Source organism: Aphelocoma coerulescens, chromosome 4 (assembly GCF_041296385.1).
Source record: "Aphelocoma coerulescens isolate FSJ_1873_10779 chromosome 4, UR_Acoe_1.0, whole genome shotgun sequence".
In the NCBI taxonomy this organism is placed as follows: domain Eukaryota; kingdom Metazoa; phylum Chordata; class Aves; order Passeriformes; family Corvidae; genus Aphelocoma; species Aphelocoma coerulescens.
The window spans coordinates 10,162,294-10,176,483 of NC_091017.1; the positions used below are offsets into that span (position 1 = coordinate 10,162,294).

General features: G+C 36.1%; 1 long non-coding RNA gene across 1 annotated transcript; it reads left to right on the forward strand.

Annotated features, from left to right (window-relative positions):
- The first annotated feature begins 2,154 nt into the window (after positions 1–2,154).
- LOC138108949 (uncharacterized) lies at positions 2,155–7,158 on the forward strand. The gene is made up of 4 exons (XR_011150154.1): positions 2,155–2,377; positions 2,852–2,889; positions 3,375–3,457; positions 5,726–7,158. It is a non-coding gene; the product is annotated as an uncharacterized lncRNA (long non-coding RNA).
- The last annotated feature ends 7,032 nt before the right edge of the window (positions 7,159–14,190 follow it).

A 14,190-nucleotide genomic window follows, 5' to 3' on the forward strand; every position in this document is an offset into this window, starting at 1 on the left:
TTGTGTATCACCTCTGACTCTATCTTCTCATAAAGCAGAGAGACAGTATAAATTTGCAAGGGTTTTTTGTTATTTATATATTTATAACCAAAAAAATGTCAAAATCCCCATTGTATTCATACTGCAGTTTCCATACCATCTGTGATTTACAGATTGAAATAAGCTTAAAGAATGACTCTTAAGAGAGGTAACTAACACAAACAGTTCTGATCATATTGGATAATGATTCTGCAGCTTTATCAATGATCTATATATACCCAAATATTATGGCACACTGTCATCATGGGAGAATATTAGAATAGAATCAGTTCCTTACATTATGGAAACATAAATACACTAACAATGTACATCACATTTCAAAGTCATCCCTTAAACACTTTGGGTGAAACCCTGAACCCACTTAAAGTCAATGGCAAAACTCCCACTGACCTCCGAAGAAGTCAGATCCTTGTCCTTTGTTGCTGCCTATATTCATTTTTGCCAGCCATATGACAAATTATTAATAGAAGCACAGGATATTACTTAGTCTCAGCAGAGATGGTAAGAACCAGAAAAGAAGCTTTTCAAGTACATTATACATGAATCAAGCTGTTATCTTTTGAACAATTTGTTCAATGAGTTGGCATTCAACCAGATAGAGAGATGGTCAAATACTGCAAAAGACTATTCTTGAATAATTTATTTAATGAATAACAGCTACTTTGGGAGGATAATGTATTCTGTGAGTATATTCCACTTACAGCCAAAAGTGTTTTATCCAACATTAATTACTGTTGTTTTGTTTTGGGGAAGCATAGAAATACTGTAAGTTTTTGTTTGTTTTGCTTTGATCTTCTATCACTGCACAGTTGCTAGCACTCTTGCTAGGGTACAAATAACAGCCACCTGACTTTTGTTAAATTTGGTTTCACATTGCTTCAGCATATAGGATATGTTAACTTTCATCTAAAGAATTGAAGTGACATTTTAACAGTCTGTGTATCACGTATTCAAGTAGTAAGTTTTATGAGACTTAAAGAAAAAAAATTAGGAAAAAGCCTCCAGCTTCCAAGCAGCTTGAATTTAGATAATATCGCCATGTTCATGCTTTCTTCAACAGCTGTCTATTAAGTCCATACTAGGATTTTCTAAAAATGTGGGTTTTCTTTAAAAACTGCATAAACTAATTTGCATAAACAGATGTTGCATTTAATTTCCAAACCTAGGAGAATTGCATTCTTGACACAAAGGCATGGAAATAGGCTGTGTGTAGTTTTAAGCACTGTTTCCTCCCTCAGAAAAAGTTTAAGCAAATATTCACATCTCTAAGTCAGTCTGTGCTGTTGGCAGTTCCTTAATATTATGGCATCTATGCCCTTGAGATCTCTTCTCCACTGGACACAGGCAAGAATGTTGTGATTCCTGTAACTGAGACTTGAGTACCCCAAGACATTCATTCCAGCCTTTCTTCTGATCCTCACAGTTAGCCTTATTGTACTTAGCTTCTTACACAATCACTCTAAAACACTGCATGAATACTACTCTCAAAACACAAAGACTTCATCAAAACCATAAGGAAACTGCAGGAAAATGTAAAAAAAAAAAAAACCTAAAAGAAGAGTCTGTATAGTTTTGTGGTGTTTTTAAAGTAGTTTGTGTATAGCAGCAGGATAACCATGTGTAATGAGGTACTGGCAAAACTTCTGTCGCATTTTATATATGCAGTTCTTTCCAGGCTGAGGGTATACATCATATCCACTGGTCTCAGGCTGGAAATACAATCTGTGCCTAATGAGGATGCTCATGGGTACATCAGCACTGTCCACAAAGAATACTACTTTTTTAATAAAAGATAACTTGTGATTTGGAAATGTGGCCTCTCACTGTTTTAGTAGAAAGTTTAATCTAATGTGGAGTGTCTCCAAAGGAGCAAGTCCACATGGAGGACCAGTGTCAGTCTCATAGGTGCTGTCCCTGTCCCAGCTGGGTGTGCAGCTACTTCCTCTTTACTGGGGAGAGGGAAATCCAGGAGCTGCTGCCTTCCCTCATTAGAAAGTTACCTCATCCAGCTGTTCTCTAAATGAACCACAGAGTCACAGCCCATCACTACATCCCTACACCCTCCCTGCTGCAGCTGAAGATGATCCATCTTCCCTCTGTTCCTGGTAGGCAAGTTGTGTTTTCAGCTGTGATGTTCAGCACCACTGGGCATCTATGGCATGAGCCTGGGAGGGAAGAGACGAAGAAAACCATCAGCAAGTCATGAGCTAAGACGGTGTTTCACTTTCCCTGCCACTGCTCAGGTCAAATGAAGCTTGTGGCACAACAAATAGACTTCTAGCTGCAGAGTTGGGGTGAATCTGGCAGTGCTACTTTGTAGCTGAAATTCTTTTTCAGGGTAAAACTACCTAGAATTTTTTCATAGCATTGATTCAGCCTTCACTTAATTTATTTATTTTTTAAACAATTATTTCTCTTGTTGTAATGAATTTGGGAAAAGATCAAATTTGTATTCCTTGTACATCTAATGCATTATGATATTATTCAATATCTGTAAGCTTTAAAACTTTTCAATAACCTAACTGCAGGCATCACTTATTACCTTAAGTAACACAATTATTTTTGTTATTTTAGAGACTTTTTGCAAAATACAACTTACAGTAGGTAATTTTTTCACTATAAATGCATTTTCAAATTTATTGGCTCAATACCTTATGTGCAAATGGAATCTAAAAATTTCAAATACAAAATATTATTCAGAGGCTTTTTATATATTCTAAAGTAAAACTATTTTAAATGAGCTCTTGACAAATATTCATTATGGCGCAGTCTTCAATAATACCAATTTATGGTCTTTTTTTTTTCCTCACAGGCTCCTATCTCTTTCAATTTACTGATTAAATGCAGAAGGTACTACGTAGTATGCAAATTATTGTATTTTTAATGAAAATAGTCTTGAATAGTCATGTAGAAACAGTTTTGAATAGTCTTGAATTTTTCATGTAGAAAAAATAATGACAAGCTAAATATTATATAGAATAGTCTTTATGGGTTTTAACTCCCTTTGTCATAGTCACTAGAGGGCCCCACTCTTGTTCCCAATACACACATTAAACTAGGATTTTCTGATTTTTATCATTAAAAGGAACATAAAACAATAAATGTAACATGTTTCCATCACAATCCCCAGACTAAATGGCTCCTTTTGAAAGAAATTAGAAAAATTGTTTTTATAAAGATTATTTCTTGATCTAGCACATTTCTTTTGATAATTCAGATCAATATATATTGATATAAAATGAGCTTCCTTTTGGTGAATAAATCAACTGAAGTTACCCATGAAAGAATAATTTAGAACTAAGATGGAAAAGTGATTAATTTTCGTGTTTTCACAGATAACTTGTTTATGAACAAATCTAACCAAATAAAGAGCAAGCCTTGGAAAGGGGAAAATTATTGAGAAATTGACTAGAGAGAGGTAAAATAATTGAAATCACCTCAAATGTACTATTTTATTTAGTACTTTGAATTATATGTGCATCTCATCTTCATAAAATAGTCAGTCTAAATGATTTTGATATTTGACAGGAGAAACTTTTACTCTCTTATTTTGAAAAAGAGTTTGAAATAAATAACCTCAAAGCAATGTCTGTCAGATTGCCTTTTCCTCCCAAGCCTGAAGTGCCAATAATATAATTACAAACTGTAGAAGCAGTGATCTGCCCTATAGACAGTAAGGATGGAAGAATGTGAAAAGGTCCTCTTTTCTTGGTGCTAAATTATTTCATCTTGTTTCCTGACAGATGTTTATTCTGGGAAGGGATGAGATAACATTTTGAGATAAAATGCAAGTTCTGGATTCAGGTTTTTGATGAAGAGAGATTGGAGTAGTGCATTTCATAATTTAGAGATGACAGAACTTTTTAAAATGCTTTTATATTTGAGAGTGTTTATATAAGCAATAATTGAAATATGTAAATTATTATTCCTTGAAGATCATATAGGATTATTTCTATTATTTACAAATATTCCTTTGGATATTTAGTGCATTCTGTAGTCTGTGAAACAACTGAGGGCTATATGGACTGCATTAAATAAGTGTCTTGTTTTCCATGTTCCTAAAATTAGCATGAAGTTTAACTTTAGGGTCATGTTTTTTTCTTACGTGACCCTGTGTTTCATGTACTACACAGTGAACATACGTAGATTCACAACAGACTTCTCCTCTGGGGATTTTTCAAGAGTATGATCTGAATCATAAGTCAAAAACATATCAAACTAATTTTGTAATTTTCAGGGACAAAAAGACATTTTCATTTTCATTATGGAAATAGATGGAACAAGAAAATAACAGAATCTGGTCATCAGACTTTCTGATTAAACTTATCTTCTCTCTTGAGGCTGAACCCAACACCTCTCTCATTCTGATTTTATTAGTGACTGGTCTGATCTGTGCAGGAATAAGAAAATTGTAGAATTAAAGAATTCACACCTTTCAATATAATATTTTATGAAAGCTTTAAATCTAACTACTATAAAATGCTGACTTTTCAAACCTGGTTTTTGTTCTGCTAATTCCTAGTTTACTTTAAGGGCGCCCTGATTTTAATCTTCATTACATGTTCAAAAGTATGAATGCAAACAGCTTCATCTTCCTAGTTAGTCTCCCAGACTTGTTTCATTAATGATCAATTAAATTTTTCAGCTTGTAATCAATAATAGAAGAAATTATTTATTTATCAGGCTGCTACAGAAAGCAGTTTCCAAGGTTTTTTTCTGTGAAAATTGAAAAATATCACAAGTTTAAAAAAAATGGGAAAAGGGAGAAGAAAACCACAACACTCTATGGGATAGAGTGATATACCAATAATAACAATAAGAGAACATTCTCTTTATTATAAGCAGAACTAATGATGTGCATTCCAGTTTATGAAAGTATCTTCAAGTGGTGCTTACAACTTTCTTTTATCAAAGATGCTGGTCAATACTTTATAGCTTCTCTGAGCTTATTTTCTCTGATCAAAGTATGGAATATAAAAGATTAAAGTCTTCTACTAATTACATGCCTGAAGGCACATTAACAACGTAAGTGTCAAAGCTCTGCTGAAAATTCATTTCGCATTTTTAATAAAAACTGATAGCAAGGTTTTGAATGCATCTAACTGGAAAAAAAGTAATTTTTGTTTCAGCAGCTTCTTTATGAGGAGAGTGTAGAAGCCCTGAAACCTCACAAACACAAGGGTATAAGCAATTTGTGCTCTGAAAACCGAGTACTAGAAATCCTGTCAAACAATTCACAGTGAGTTTCTCCTTAGTAATTCTTGATGGTATCAAAAAAGAACTCAGCACAGGAAATCAACACTAAATTTTTGATCAAAACCATAAATTTCATAACTTCAAACAATCAAATATTCAAAATGTTCCTCTTATCTGTGTGGAACAAAACACAGCTACTACCAATTTGAAATTTGTAGATTTTTCATCCCTTAAATCTCTCTCTTGGGTTTCTACAATACTCTTTTTGACAAATCTCTTCTCCTCTCCTGTAGCAGCCAATAATTTCCTTAACTGCACCAGGTGAAAACATGAAATAAAAGCATTTTATAAAGTTCCTGAAAACCTGTGTAAAGTAACAGGTTCCTGTGGAACTTGGACATTGGAAGGTTAGCATATTGCAAAGATGTTTTGCCTTTTGCCATAGCTCTTATTTATTGTGGTTGCCTATCAACTTGTGCTGTGTTTTCAGGGAATTGGGGTTGTTGGACCTTGCCATCAATGAAAAGCAAGCCTTGTGTCTCAAACTCAGCCTTGCCAGGGACGCCAGCTCCATATTCCCTGTGAGCATGGAGCAAAGAAGCAGTCAAGGTGTAAGTCATGATACAGCCTGTGATATTGCTCGTTGATCCAACAGTACTACAGAAGAGATCTATTGTTTCCATCATTTTACCAAAACCATCCTGGGAAATTAAGCAATGTTAGAGAAGAGGTCACAAAACCAAGTAAAATTTCCAGTTAGCTGTGTCTGAACTACATTTGTAAATAATTAAATGACTGGAGTAAATCTGATATTTGTTGCAATGAACAATGACCAACCCTAGGGCCAGCCCCAAAAGCCTTGAGCACACCAAAAGCTGCGGCCAGTGCCTTACCTGTAGCCACACTTTTCCCTTCCCCATATTTCTCCTTTGGCTGTTAATTGGTCCTTTCTAATCCTCCCCACCTACCCCTCCTCCCATTAGTTGTAATCTCTTCTCCCCGCCCCCTGGCTGATGTATCATTGGTTGCTGTGTGTTTTCCACGCCTGCTTGTTGGGATACAAAACTGTCCTGCTGGGCATGTGCCTTGGTTTTTCTCCGTGGATTTTTACCATGGAGTGAACTCCTTCTCCCACTGAGAGTCCCTCTGCTTTATCCTACATCCTTCACACGCACTAGCCATCAGGGTGCAAGGCAAACCCTAGCTAGAAATTCGCCCGTTCTCCTGTGCACCCCAATCGGACTCCATCTGTCCCTGCTCGGGGCAGGCAGAAGATTGCTCAGTGCCTGGGACATCATGCTAGGCAGCACAGGACCAAAGCAGATATTTTGAATCATTAGTACAGTCCTTTTGCATACACAGTAAGGCAAGCCTTGATTTTCCTAGATTATGAATATTTTAGCAAGTTTATCCATCAGTATTTGTTATCTGCATGTAAATGCATTACTCCCAAGTGACTTTGGATAATTTGCTTCTTTGATTTTAACAAGGCTTTATTCTAAACATATTAATGTTAGTTTGAGAGGTAATTTGAGAGGACCTCTAAAGATGACAATTTTTGAGTGACCTATGAAAATCATCAAAAACAATAATTTACAAGAAATTAGGTTTTGTTTGCTTGTAACGGATGTCCAGGCAAGACCTTAGAATTGCTGTTCTATCACACAGAAGAATAAACTGCTTAATTAATTTGCTCTGTGAACATTCCTGACAAAAGCAAGAAAATAAAAAATAAAAAAAAAATGAAAGAAATAAAAAGATAGCAATTATGTGTACTACTTTCAATTCTGTGATGATTTTCTGACCCATCTGCCTCTGTAATGAACCTTAACAACAGTTTAACAGTTTTTTTAAAAGATTTACTCTTTTGTTCTAGAGGGAAAATAAAACTATTTTCAATTGTCTCCCGCATCTTTAATTTTGAGAGATAGAATAAGAGAATGCAGAACAGCAGTACAAAAAACAGCAGATGTTTTCTTATTTAAGAGTTATGTACTAAAAATGTCCCTTAAGGGAATTGCCAGCTCCAGCAGTTTTGTCAAGCACTGTCACAGAGCCAAAGTGCACCTCAACATGTCTAATCAGCCTGCAGCCTAGGAAACCGAGAAAATCACTTTACACTTTCCTTCCACAAACCTCCTCAGATGTGACAAAACAGAGGGGTGGGGGGTAGGGAGTGGTGGGGGGTGGTGAAGCCACAAGAAAAAACCAAGATGATGACTTTCTCTTTAAGTCATCACACACACGTTCTTTCTTCAGATACCTTAAGAAAATTTCTAAATAAATGTATTTCATATTGTAGTAAATACCAAAAATGTCAAGCCTCATAAAACTTTTGTAACATAAAATTGTGTAGAAGAAACCATTTTGTAGCTTGCATGAAGAAAATCGTACTTGCAACATCTCTTCCCATGCAACACTCAGAGGAGGAGCAGAGGGCCTAAAGACAGCGTAGTTTCCCTTTGAGTACAAAAGAGAACAAAATCTAGATTCTCCTATATAGCTATAAAACAAAATAATAAATACTTGTCATGATGACCCAAGATGTCCCTGTGGCTGATATTTTGCCAGGAGTGTGTATCTCAATCACAGTTTTTGTCAAAAAAATTACAAACAAAACTGTTAAATAACAGTTCAGCTTTCTTGAGCATTGCCAGGAGGTTTATCATCAACCTATTTCTTTCCCTGTTAGGTCAAACTGTGGTATCAACATATATCATTCAATTTACTTCAAATGACCAAGACTAAGATAAGCAGAAAATAGAAGAAGAAGTATTCAGGATCTAGAATATGTGTTTTCTTTCATCTGATTATGTGACTTTTTGGCATTGAGGATAAGAACATTACGGAAAGAATTGTCTGTCTAACAAAATACAGTTGAGGCATTGTTCCATGCTTCACACGCCACTGACAATGTGTTTACTCAAGTGTCTCAAGCTGACAGTGAACAAGAGACAGTCAGATCATCTGCCTTGCAATGTGACATAAGCCAGCATGGCATAGAGTGCCATTGGCTGGCTAAGACTCATCTCACATGAAAAGTTGCTGGAAAATTACTAGGAAAATGCTAGCACTTGTATTTCTGGCAAAATATTTGTGAAGAGAATATGAACAAAGGAAGACACCATGAAGAAACCACAGAAAGAAAGACTCATGGCATGAAATGAAGTTGGTTTTAATGAAGGGCTATAACAGAGGATCCCTGGTCAGTACAAGCAATAACACCGTCCTGTGCAACTATACATGTTTTCACAGGAAGGATAACTCCCAATAGCACATTCTGCTCATGTCCCCATGCTGTGGTGTGATGTTCTGCAGCCTACTTTCTCAACTTATCTCAAAACATTTCTCTTCACACTCAACCAAGTTTTAAATGCATATTTCCATCAGAGTTGCACATTGCAGTGATACGTGACTTCATTAAGATACACTTTCAGGTGTGTGAGTCACATTTTTCTAAATGCTGTTGCAAATTCTGTGTGTTTTTACAGTAAACACCATGCCAGGAAAGTCAACATATCTGGTAATACTGTACAAAAGAGTTATTTGATCAACTGATTAAGCAGCAGTTGGCATTTCTAATGCAGTTGTAACCTATAATAATATTATTGATTCATACAGTAAAACATATTTCACAAAATATTCTAACCAGCATGAAATTTTATAGGCAAAACAAACAGGGATAGAAAGTAGTAAGAGAAGTTATAATACTGTTGAATAAGACAACTGGATTGTAAATTCCACCAGAACTGTCTGATATATCCATATATATTTTGAGCTTTTCTACTTAGTGAGTTACTAATTTGCACTTTACAGAAAAACAGACTATTTGCATAAGGCAACTAAGGGAGGGAAATTTAAGATAAAATTCAAGTATTTGGAAAATCTTCCGTTTTGTAATATTTATCCTAAAATTCTTGTCTTGGTGTGGGCTGAGATTTTAAATGCTTTTGGCACTGAGGTTCAGGAAGAAGATAATTCACTGAAAGAAATATTGTCAAATTTTATCCCTGTCTTTGAATGACTTTATGGTGCTGTATCCCCTATCACATGCTCTATGCCAGACATGAGTTCTGTACCTTTAAGAGAGAGTGGGGGGAAGCTGGTGGAATTCTTTTGGTGGCCTGTGTTCAAAAACACAAATAACTCACCGTGGTAGAGCGGAGGAAAGAATTTTCCTGCCTTTCCCCAGTTTTCGGTTCCTTTTCTCAGGAGAGCGATGGAGAGCTAAAATTCTTTGCTTTTTAGCTAGCCTTGCTAGCTGAGGCAAAAAGTTTTTTCCCTGGGACTTTGGCTTCTTCTTCTTCCCTTCTGGGACTGTTCAGCAACACCTGGACATCACCGGGAGGCCCTACATTGTAGCCGGGAGGGGCCCACACAGAACCCCAGCTCCAGAGGGGAGAGAGCCACACCCACAGAAAGGACTCTGGAATCTTCCCAGGTCTTCTCCACAGCGAGAGATTTTATTATTTAACATTATTCTTTTTAGTGCCTGTGTGCACCCTGCTTGTTAAACAAATAGTTTTTTTCACTTTCCTCCCAGAAAACTTTCTTTCTGAACCTGGTGGGGGAGGGGCTGCTGAAACCTGCCTTCTCTCAGAGGATGTTTCCTCCTAATTTGTCTCAAACCAGGACAATCCCTTTCTAGTTCTAAATACCTGGTTTCTGTAGAATGCAGGAAATACAAATTAAAAATATATTCTCAATCTAGTAAATTTTAAGGCGACAAAATTAAATAATTTAGGGTAAGCGTTCAAGTTCCCAATCTTCATTTCCATTTTAACTCTCAGTTAAATGAACCTCACACAGTCTCTATCTTACAATTGTAAAATGAAAAAAATGAACATCCTTGTCTCTTTTTTCTGGAAGTATCATGCTTGGGATGTAAAATGTGCTGACAGTAACAACTCCATTAGGGTTTATTTGGGATAATAATTTTACAACTAAAATGAGAAAATAAAGACAGTATCTTAGCTCTAATAACTCAGAAGTTCAACCTACACATTTCTCTGGCTATCTAAGCAAGTTTGGGGCAGAATATTATGAGGCAAACTTTGAATTATGCTCTACACCTGTGTGAACTGCAGCACTGATATTTCTGCCAATTTGCATACTGCTAATGTTTTACTTTCAGAACAAGAAGAGGGATTTTTTATCAGTTATAACAATTATGTGCAGACTGCAAAAAATAAAGATGACTATAACTTAATAGATCCATTTACATTTCCTAATCCTCCTGGTCTTCTTTTATTTAAAGCTGCTCATGTAATTGAAGTTGGTTTTGGAATCACTGAAGTGAAATTACCACGGCAGCAGTTTGCAAAGGCCGTGAAACCAGCAAAAAAGGTTTTTCTGCGCATATTGAAGCTCAAGGCAAGCAGTAGCAATAACAATCATATCTGCAAATTATCTGTTCAATCATCCTGTCTATCTGGTTTGGGAATAACATCTCTGTCTCTATTCTAAACAGAAGCTTCCCTGGAGGTTCCGCCTGCCCTGTATAATTTTAGACAAAATTAGACAAATTTTGAGTGTTATTTTGAACATGGGTCAATAGGACGATGACTCATCCCATTCAGCTGGCACTAGTTCATTAAGGTACATAAGCTGGGAAGGTATACAAGAAGTATCTGTATTTTAAACATTAATAGCAACACTACATTATTCAAATAAGAGAAAAGTGCTTAAAACCTGCCAGCTAAGTGGCTCACTGCAGCTATAAAATGCTCTGCAAGAACACTGAATATACTCTCAAATTGTTTGTTTTAATTCAATTCCCCAGAAGATCCCTGGTGTCTGAATTTAAATACTGCTCATGTTCTTTTACATACTTTCTTTGCCCTTTTTTTTAAAAAAACAGTATTGTAGAAACTGAAAACTCCTGGATGTCCAGGCTGTTACTGACTGCTGGCCATGCTGGCACCTTCTTCGAGATAGGATGATGCTACACAAGCCAGGTCAAGGTTCAAACTGAGTGTATTTAGCAAAATGAAAAATAAAATTCAGTAAATTTGAGGTATTTCCTAGGGATAAATAGAGCAAAAGGTTCATTTTATGGAATGCCTATTGTCTGAGGAGCCCAGGTGGTCAGTGCAGAGGGCTGTTTCCACTGCCATCTACACTGGGAAGGAGAGGGAATGCAACACAGGAGTCAGGCCCTTTCTACCATCTGGCATTGAAGGATGCACAGAAACTGCTTCACTCCCCTGTAACTATCTCATCATCATTTCACAAGGTTCAGGACCAATGATGTGATCTCCAGGGATAGTTTATGAAGCCTAAGAAAAAGGACGGATTGTGATGAAAGCTGTACCTGGTTTCCCTGTTGACTGCACATTATGTTCTCTTGAAAGGTGGGATGAGATGGTCCATCTGCCTTTCCCAAGCTGCTGCATCTGGAGCGTGGTGCACTCTCTGGTAGCAGGGGCAATTTAACCCTTTCCTATAAGTAGATACTGGCTGGGTCTGAAGATCTCAGCAGTTCTCATTACCAAGATTTGCCCATGTCTAAAAAGAGAATATATGGTAATATCTGTTTCATAAATTTTCGAAGGTGGATTACCTCCCATCTGATTGAAGGTTTCTTAAATTATTTATTTGCTACACAATAACCCATTCCATGATTTTCAAGGTAGCTTTGGAACTAAGTTGGAAATAGTCAATGGACAATAAGGTGTTTTAGAAGAAAATTACTTTTATCTTTGGTAATTTACCATTGCTTTGTTGTTAACATAATATTAGTGAAAATCTGAGAGACAGTCTTCTTTCTGGAAATTATTGAAATATAAGGCTATATATATCTTCTGATAGTTAATTGCCTTCTCACATATCACTGATCAAAATTTAATAGAAATAATTCAAAATTTGGGAGGTTTTGTGCTTATAAAGGGAAATCATTTAAAATCAGTTTTCCTACTCTATCAAAGGAGCTGCAGAACTACCAGAACAGAGAGTTGAGTGGAGGTATGTCAGTCACCACAGCACTACAATCATATTGTTGAAATCTCTTAAAATCTTCAGCTGTTGGAACTTATGGATGATTGATGCTGATTGCTCTAGGTGCAAGCTGATGTTCCTTGGTGATTATGAAGATGAGGATGGTGAAAACAAAACTCAATTCCTGATTACTCCTTTGCTTTTCTCTCCCTGATAAAAAATAGTCTACAATGTTATTTTAAAGAGATCCCTGCAAAACAAAAATATGGGGAACGGTTGTCACAGGGAGTTATAAGTTAATTCTCAAAGGTCTTGCATCACATATAAAAGAAAATAACCTTACCTTGTAATCTTCATGAAAAATAGTTGGTTATTCATAAATCATAACCATTACTTTCATCTAGAAAATTCCTCTACATATATTTGTGTTATATAATTCTATGTAAAGGGTCACTGGAGCAATCTTCATAGCATAAGTTCCTCTAAAGTTCCTCTAAAGTTCCTGTACTCTGAGCATTTTGAATTAATTATGACAGACAATATATCAGATCTTATAGTCCAAATGAAAATGGCATTTTCATTCAGTAAATAGATTTGGAGCTGTTTATGATTTCAATTTTTTTTATTTATTTAATTTTTAATATGACAGATACAAAAATTAACTTGGCAGAATGTAGGTAAATCTTTATGGATGATTGTTTTAAAAACCCCATAACTGGAAAGATTTTTTTAACAGAAGTGGAAGCTGAGGATGTCTGACTTATACAAGTGCACAAGTCAGTAGCAATATATATTTCAGGAAAAGCACAATGTTTTCCTTTAACATCTTTAAATCATTGCCATTCATGAAAAAGACAAGACTTTCCTCCCACAGCAATGAGATCAGGCAACATTAAAAGGCTCATTTGTGCTTCCAAAATACATAAAACTATTACAATATATCACTTTGAAATTTCAAATATTTCAGTAGCAATCATCTAATAGCATTCATATCTCTAAAAGATACAGCTCCATGCTGGTACAGTTTTATGTGTCACTCAGCTAGCTTCATTCTTAGTGATTAAGTTTTAGCAGAAAAAACCCTAGCATAATTTTGCTGTTAGCAGGTTTTACTGCATTGTTTCAACTTGTTTCTCATAATGATAATGAAAATAATTTACAGTCAAAGACATCCTTCACTATATTTGCAGAAGACATTAACAGTGTTGTATATTTTCTAGTAACACAGCCACACTATTGCTCCCTTCATATCTGTAGAAAGCAAATAAGTGGATGAAATTATTGAAAAATATTTCCACTTTTTTATACTGTCATTTTTGAAGGATATGGAACATTTATTCTCTTTTCTTTCCTTTCTGTGTTGTACAAAAGTGACATACCAAACTGACAGGTTTGGGAATGGTCTTCTTCCCCATCTTGAATATTCCCATAGGTATTCCCTGCCTTGGAAACCTTCAGAAAGATCTTTGATAACATTGTTTTGCCAGACTGTTTTAAAGTATCCTGCCCTGATTTAAAGAAAAAAGAAGCAAAAAACCCTCAAAAGTTCAATGCAGTTCTTTAGCTTGTTTCAGAGGAGGTTATGGCATTGCTTTGCATTACCTCTACAAGAGCTTTTCACTCAGCTTGCAAATCCAGTGACATTTTTTCCCAAGAAAGAAGTCAGGCCACAAGGCATTTTCCATAAGGAAAGTCTCAAACTCCTAAACACAGCATCCACCTTTACAGTCTACATAAAAAGTTGGAGGAAACCAGACCCTTCAAAAGACCGCAGCAAGCTCTGCTCAGTTCCTTTGAAGAATGAACCTGCCCTGTGCTGGAGTAGGTAACTCTGGATGGGGGATCCTGTGGAGCCTAGTTCTTATCCTGCAGTCTAAGCCCTGGCAAGACAGAGCCACAGAAGCAGCTGCTGCTTGGTGCTTGACCCCCAATGCACCCTTTTGCTGTTCCCTGTCTCCAGGCAGTGAAAGATTGTAACTTGATGGGTTTTCTCAACCATTTTTCCATTAAGCTTTTGGA